Source organism: Petromyzon marinus, chromosome 51 (assembly GCF_048934315.1).
Source record: "Petromyzon marinus isolate PM22_M1 ecotype Great Lakes invasive population chromosome 51, UKy_Petmar_22M1.pri1.0, whole genome shotgun sequence".
In the NCBI taxonomy this organism is placed as follows: domain Eukaryota; kingdom Metazoa; phylum Chordata; class Hyperoartia; order Petromyzontiformes; family Petromyzontidae; genus Petromyzon; species Petromyzon marinus.
This window is the reverse complement of record NC_133717.1, coordinates 4,590,552-4,598,748: the sequence shown is the minus strand read 5'-3', so window position 1 is coordinate 4,598,748 and position 8,197 is coordinate 4,590,552. Positions and strand designations below refer to the sequence as shown.

Sequence of the window (8,197 nt, the reverse complement as noted above, 5' to 3'; positions counted from 1 at the left end):
GGGGCCCCTTGGAGCCGGCCGCTCGCCGCCCTCTTCTGGCGCTCGCCGAGCTGTGCCTTGTTGAACTGTCGAGAGCTATTGTCGCTCACTCTCAAAACTTGAAAATTGTATTTGCACACCTCTTACACAACTCTGATAGCTTAGTACGATACAGCTTATCGCAATCCTCGATTCTGCAGGCGACTTAAAACATCAGGATGAATGTGGAATAACTTTCAGCGATACTCTATCGGTCCATGCCGAACTCAGTACCTAACATCACCTCGCCCCTCTTCTCTGCGGGACACAGCACCCACTGCTAATGTCTCGAGGCCATGCCTCGGAGCTGGCTTGATGTCCTCTTCCGATCTGCCGTCTCGCTGTCCCTTGCCGAGCTTAAATGTGAAATTCTCTCTCCTCTCTCCGCGTCTCTTGCGAGAGTGAAAAAAAACAGATGCCCACTCTGCGTTGTGGGGGGGGGGGGGTGTAGTCCGTGTGTGTATCATTAAGTCCAGCACAGTGTGTACAGATGGCCCCCGCGATAATAAATTTCCCCCGCTCTGGTGTTAAATTCCTGCTCTCCCGCGCTGCAGGAAGACAAAGACGGCCGGGAGGCTCCTTCCTATGGAACACAGTCTATCTTGGCTGTGTAAGCCCGTCCCATTCCGCCTGATTCCATCTCGATAACCCTTGATGTAACATTGCATCGTTATTATCTGTTTCTGTCCCCAAGATTTGTGATTTAACATTGTATTAACTTTTGCTCCTCGCCTGCATCCGAGGGTCCGGGCTATTATGTATGAGTTATTTATTTTATTTTATTCCTGATGTCCTGAGGTTAGAGAATTCGTTTTGACTTAGAAATAACTCTGACTGCCAGAACTATTCTTGAGGCTTCGGTCATTTAGTATCGAATTAATAAATGGGTAATGATTCACTGATGTAGATTGTGGCCTGGTTTTTAATTGGAGTGAGTGTGAGGATTGATAATGTTAGCTTATCCTTGTAGTTGAGTTCAGAACTTTAACCGTTGTTTTAATAGCAAAGAAGAGGACAATTGTTTAAACTCGCTTGTGCGTGTGGCGTCACAACTTAGCGGGCTGACGGAGGGGGGGGGGGGTCCCTGAAGCCTGGAATTCCCCCTTCCCTTTTGGTGACCCCGGGCGGCTGTGTTACATCAAATAGGTGAATTGTCCTTTGGCAATCTGTCGATTTTTCAAATAGTCACTAACCTCCCTTTGCAACGGAGGGTATTATTTATTTATTTTAATGGCCTTTTTACTATCTCCAGCTGCTGTTTGCTGGTCCTTGTCGTAGCGGGTGTTATTTATTTACTTATAAAAAATTACCGGCAAGTATTATTAATACCAATTTTGGAAAAGGCCTATAGATACAACAACTGTCAGCTGCCCTAATGTGTCAAATACCTGGCAAATGTTATGTTGGGCAAACACACATGTGGCAAATGTTATGTTGGGCAAACAGGACGAATGATCAGCACGAGACGAAAAGAACATCAGAGAAATATTAAATACTCCCAAATACAACTGTCAGCAGTAGCAGAATACGTGTGCCAACAAGGACACTCAATTGATTTTGAAAATGTTGAAGTTCTGTGCAAAACCAGCTACTACTGGCCAAGACTAATTAGATAATCTTTCGATATTGAAAGAATTGTAAATAATTGTAACCGTTCAGATAGCTACCTCCTTAGTGCTGCGTGGAAGAGAATAATCAAATAATACATTATTTAAATGCATGCCTGTAAAGGGCACCATATTTCAATAGGGATTACCGTTGGTACAGCTATTTTAATACACACAATGGACAGGAAGGACAAGATGAAAGGGCTCGCATAATGCACATGATGTACGTTGACTCATAATTCTCCCCCCCCCCCCCCCCCCACTTTGCGCAAGAGCGCATAAGTGTGATCACCACATCTACGCCTCTATATAAGGAACGAAACATTTAGACTTCTCCACAAATCTGGCTGTCACCTGATGAAGCTAGCGAAACGTCATACTCAGATTGTAAATATTGTGGCTTGGCTCTCCAACACACCGCTGTGCTGTTCTCGTGACGAATTGGCATGTTCTGTTTACGTGACAACCCTTACTAGTTTGCTGTGTTGGGTGGTGGTGGGTTTTAACGACACATTTTTATATTTACGCGATCTAACCCAAAAAACCTCTTATGGATATTGGTCGCAAAAGCCTCCGTGTTAAACTCGGTTATAACTGTTTTTTGTACTTTACGCGATGTTGTTGCTGCTTGCTAAGACATCTGACTCGGTTATAACTGTGTTAGGTTTTGTACTGTACACGATATTCACGCAAAATTCTTCTCATTTCCTGTTTCAGAATATGGCTTCAGTTTGGAGTTCTACAAAGTTGACCCAATACCGCCAGCAGAGGTATTTATTAATTCTTAATTTACCGGTTTATGAACTGACCATCCTTTGGTTCATGCGCTTCTTGTACAAATTCCGTGAGTAATACAAAAATGGGTAAATTATTATTTTATGACAGTAATTGTAAGTTGAAAACGTGATTTCACGAACTACTATTGTTTTGCCAAATATAGTGCCTAGCGTAAATCCTTGTGTATTAGAGACATCTTCATCTAGCAATTAATAGACCATGGTTGATAAATATTACAATGATAGATGAATCTATGAAGATGGAAAACAATTATTATGACGTTCTCTGGTCTGACACTGGTGAGACTAGGCCCTAAAGAAGGCTGTATCTGGTACGGCTATTTAAGTACAAGCAATGGACAGGAAGTACCAGATCAATGGGCTCGCATAATGCGCACGCATAATGTACGTTGATTCATTAATCCTCCCCCCCCCCCACCTTGGACAAGAAGAGTGCACAAGTGTTGTCATCACATCTACGCCTCTATATAAGGAACGAAACAGGTGGACTTCTCCACAAATCTGGCTGTCACCTGATGAAGCTAGTTGTGATTACTAGCAAAACATATTCTTTGGGTCTTTCGGTAAAGTCACGTAAATGGTTCAAAGAAAATAACCAACTACGTGACTTTACCGAAAGACCCAAAGAATATGAATTCCTGCAGTCTCGAAAGCTTTAAGTCAAGATTTACTAGCAAAACGTCGTACTCAGATTGTAAATGTTGTGGCTTGTCTCTCCAACACACCGGTGTGCTGTACTAGTGATGAATCGGCATGTTCTGTTTACGTGACAACTCGTACTAATGATGGCGGGTTTGACTAGACATTTATATATTTACGTGATCTAACCCAAAAAAAACTGTATTATAGAAGTTATTGTGTTTTGTCGTTTTTCAGAATGTGGCTGGATCCCCGTAGCAGAACGCAGAGTGAACAGCCGGATCGTGGGAGGCTACGAAGCAAGGCTCTGAGAATGGCCCTGGCAAGAGAGCCTGCACAACTTCAACAGACTGACCTGTGGGGGCTCCCTCTTCAGTGACCGCTGGGTTGTGAGTGCTGCTCATTGCTTCCAGAGGTGAGCGTTTCTGTTGCTTCACGTGTCTTGTGAACAATTTACTCTGAGCTATAAATGCTCTGATACGTGCATTGCCCTTGTACTGTTCGCCTTTTGACGTTCTCTGGTCTGACACTGGTGAGACGAGGCCCTAAAGAAGGCTGTCTCTCGTGTAGGCCAATACATTTAAAAGACAATGCATATATTATCTGAGCATGTTTGTTTGCATGTTCACCACAAGTACGTGTGGTTAATACAAACCTGATTCATTGCTAACGGTATCTATTTGGTGTTTAAACATCTTAACACCTGGTTTATTGCCATGAAGGTAACACCTATTTTTCTTTGTCATACTTTAAAAGTATGCATTTGTTAAATGTTACACACACAGCAGACAAGTTGAATAATCACAACTTGTAGCACTTTAACAGACCGCTTTTGGGATGAAGGCCTTCGCACACCATGTTGGTCATGGGGTATTGTTTGACCATACCTCACCACACTGGTCACGAATAACGTTATCTGTGGTTGGGAATCACACTTGGGAATTAAAACGTGGCTCAACAGGTTCGTAAGTGCAGTGTGCTAACGAATGAACCACCGCTCCTCCCACTCACACAATGAATCAACAGCATTAGAAGATATTTTCGTAGAATTTTATTGCAGAAAGAGGCATGAATATAAGTGGAAGAGGGATTTAAGCATCTCATTTTCTTCACTTTCAGGTATGATTTTACATCGTGCACTTGCAATTGTGATGCGTGCTGGCACCAGGGTCCAAATTTTCTTACTTTGTAAAATGACTCACCATTTACTCAATTGAGGACCCTCCTGAAAAGGTGCTGAGACTCAATGAGGCTTACCTTGGTAAAAAAAAAACATAATGCCCTGTGGTATTTGATGCTGACTGTGGTGTCTGTGTATTTACCCCCCTAGTAACAACCCAAACACATGGACGGTATACCTGGGCCTGCACTCTCAGAACGATCTCAGCGCTTCAACTGTCGTGGCCAGAAGCGTCAACAGAATCCTCATCCACGAGCGCTACAACGGAAGCAGCCATGACTATGACATTGCTCTTATGGAGCTGTCAGAACTTGTTTCCTTCACTGATTACATACAGCCAGTTTGCCTCCCATCTCACTTTCAGAAGTTTCCCTACCCAGGGAAATCATGCTTCATTTCTGGTTGGGGAAAACTTTCTGAAGGTGGTAAGTGCATAAGTCAAATATTCCAAACCTGGGAAAACACGTGATTTCAGAATATACTTTGACCACTAAATAGAGCATAGTTTGAGAGATTATTTAGTATCCATATCTCAGTGTCTATGGTGTAAGAACAAAGCAACCACAGTATTGTCATGTTTTGAGCCTCCACACGACCCGATTAACATTCTAATAAAATCGATCTTCTCATAGAAAGCAGTTCCCTTCTGTTTAAACTCAGGATCACAACCCTTGAGTTGTTTACGTTGGGTTAAATGTAGCACCTCTAATGTACAACATATACAAATATTCAAAAAATCCATTGCTATGCCCACAATTCAAGACGTATCGTGATTTTAATGTATGAATCGGTGCAATGTTATTTTCCGACGGTACAAGTTAAACAATCGATAGTTGAACATTTATTTTATTTCGGGGGAATGTTTGTATAATGAAAAACAAATATAATATACACATCTCTTCTACTGAACAATTCCTTTGATTTAATGGAGGCCCAAATCTTTGTTAGGAAACATTTTTTTGTAAAAATCCATTGGAATAATGATGGCAGTCGGGTAGCAGAGCTCTCTGGTGCTCGAGGAATATCTGTAACAGGCATTAAGCTGATATACAGGTGATATGTTGTTTACATTTAAATGTACCACGATCTAAGTCTTGATGAAATATAGTACTTCACTTTAAGATGTTTTCTTGTTCGTGTTTTTGTTTTTTTATTTGTTGTGGTTGCACCCGATTCAAGAGCCGAATGGCTCACAGGGCTATACCAAAATAAATAAATAACTGAAACTGAAACACGGTTTCCAACACGAATTCTTGTACTGAACAGGCTACACACCCGACCAGCTTCAGGAGGCTTCAGTAGAGATCTTCAAGACGTGCGTCACCCCAGGGCCGCAGGCCTATAGCCCATCTCTAATCACCAACAGGATGCTGTGTGCAGGGTACCTCGAAGGAGGGGTGGACACCTGACAGGTGAGCTGCGATAACAACCAACAAGATGCAACTCTCTTGCCTTAAAACCATCTGGAGCACATAACGATTATGGGCCCAATTATGTTCCAGCAGGGGGATCTTGGAAAGCAAACTTCTCCAGTCAATTCATGAACACATTTTGGTGCCAATTGACTGGAAGGAGCATGGGTGGGCCAACATCAACTGGACCTTCAACAAAAATGTCCTCATTCAAGATCCCAGTCCCATTGAACATTTCAAGCTGGCCTCAGTTGTACTGCTCTTTGCACTGAACATTTAAACCTAATTATCGGGCCTTTTGACATCCCCTCTTTGGTATCATGACATGTCATTGCTTATACTGGATCACTGTAATCATCGCTCCATCAGGCCTCCTTGTTCGTGAGTCATCTTCTAACATTGGTGTCGTGTGTGTCTGTTGCAGGGAGACTCTGGGGGTCCCTTGTTTGCCAGGACTCAAACGGCCGCTGGTACCTCTCTGGAATCACCAGCTGGGGGCTATGGCTGTGCACGGGCTTACCAGCCAGGTGTTTACAGCAGGGTCACCAAATTCTTGGACTGGATTCACCAGAACATGCAGTAGTCTATCATACCATCCTGCACCGATATAATACTATAGATCATGGATATTAATGATGGGAACTGTAAATCAAAATAATTGATGCAGGCAATCAATATGGAAAAAATAAACGCATTGTAAATTGTTGTTAAAATGTTCATTTATATCGCTGAATACTATATTTTAACTGCACCAGAATGTAACAAGTTTTGCAAGTCAATAGATGAACAAAGGTTTTGGGTCAAATCAGACAACTCTTTTTTACATGGTATTTTGGTTTTGCAACACCTGTAATGGGGCCTGGCAGAGCAATAATGCATATGATGTAAAAACCACTGGACCAAGGTGGAAGGGTGATTGTTGGCATTGGCAGGAGATGAATACAGAACTTTATATTTTTCAATGTTGCTTAGTTCTTTCAACATTGACACAATGGACAATTGATGGACTGTCTAAAACATTTGGCCCAACCTGATTATACATGACAGCAAAATTAATTGCTGTCTAAACTATATACGATGCATTTATTTGTTATATTTTGACCTGTGCCATCAACTCGCGTCTCTCATACATTAATTGCAATGGCTGTTGAGCAGTAGGGGTACTCAGGCGATCTATAGATCTTCTAGGGGACCACTGCAATGATCGGCGCATCCAGACGAGATGATGCGTTCCACAGGGAGAACGTCCTTCATGGAGGTTGTCTAAGTGTGTCCATGGCAAGGTTATCAGTGATTTACCTTCACCTTCCCTGGTCAACACAGCTCATGAGTTTGTGAGTTTTGGTTTAATAACTACATAAAAAAGAGACTGGTTTTGCACAAGGAGGCTGCAAAAAAAACAAGTTTGTGATGCAATTCGCTTGTCACATTAAATTTACTTAAGACGCCTCTGTGTAAATGGCCTGATATCAAAACCATTGTCATAGTGTGCATAAGAAAACTATGGGAACATGTAATGAAGAAAATACTTTATGGAAATATAAAAAAAAACATTTTAACTGTTTTTGTGGTATTCCAAAAATCATGGCATATTTGATTGGGTAAGATGGTTTACTAGTTGGGGTTTGAAAATGGCAATGATCCTTCATAATGTGAAAGACTGAAAGCTGCTCTTATGAAATTTAAACTTTCTTTTTAAAAACTGATTCACACAAAGCGACATGCTATTTGCCACAGCAATCCGTAATTTATCTAAAGCATTTGGAAATCGATGTATGCTTAATAGTAATCTGGTGAATAAAGATTTAAACTGTGTAAAGTATAACATGTGTGTGCCTGGGTGACTTTTGGTCAAATCTTGAGATTAGGGATCTTATAAAACGTTATACGACTTTCTATCAAAACCTCCGCCGCAGGGGCCAATCTTGACACTGCTGGCACAAGTCATCAACGAGTCCAATCAGTTCCAAATCGTCTTGTGCCACATCAGTCCATCTCTTTTCGAGCCTGTGCCACACCTGTTTAGACCCAACTAGTCAAACAGAAGCTGATTCGGCATGCCGTAGATGTGCATGCAGGATATATGACCCAGACAACTCAGCCCTCGCTTGACAGAGGGGCTCACTGATGATGGGAATGCATCCAGATCTTTGAAGGATCTGTGAGCTCACACAATCGTCTGGTTAAACCCAGGATAGATTGTAAGCAGGCTAGCCTGAATGTTTAAAACCGGCACAGATGTTCCATTCGAGGGCTCCACATTTCGCAAGCTTAGAGAAGTGACAACTGTGGTGGAGAAAACCCAGAGCTTTGAAGTGATAGACCAAGTTCCTTCCACACAGCGTTATGCAGATAATGAAAATATACTGCCGCTCGAGTGATTCGTATTGAGGCATGGGCTCCCAAAACAGGAGCTAGTCATAATCACACTACCCAGGTATGGAGCATTTTATGAAATAAAATACCCAGGCAGGTGCTTTGTGTTTGTGGGGCTGATGGTAAGGTATCATCTATTCGTAGCGAGCACCTATGAAGGCCGGAAGA

General features: G+C 42.1%; 1 pseudogene; it reads left to right on the top strand.

The window, feature by feature from the left end:
- Positions 1-2,484: 2,484 nt before the first annotated feature.
- On the top strand, positions 2,485-6,447 carry LOC142931213 (trypsin-like; annotated as a pseudogene).
- The last annotated feature ends 1,750 nt before the right edge of the window (positions 6,448-8,197 follow it).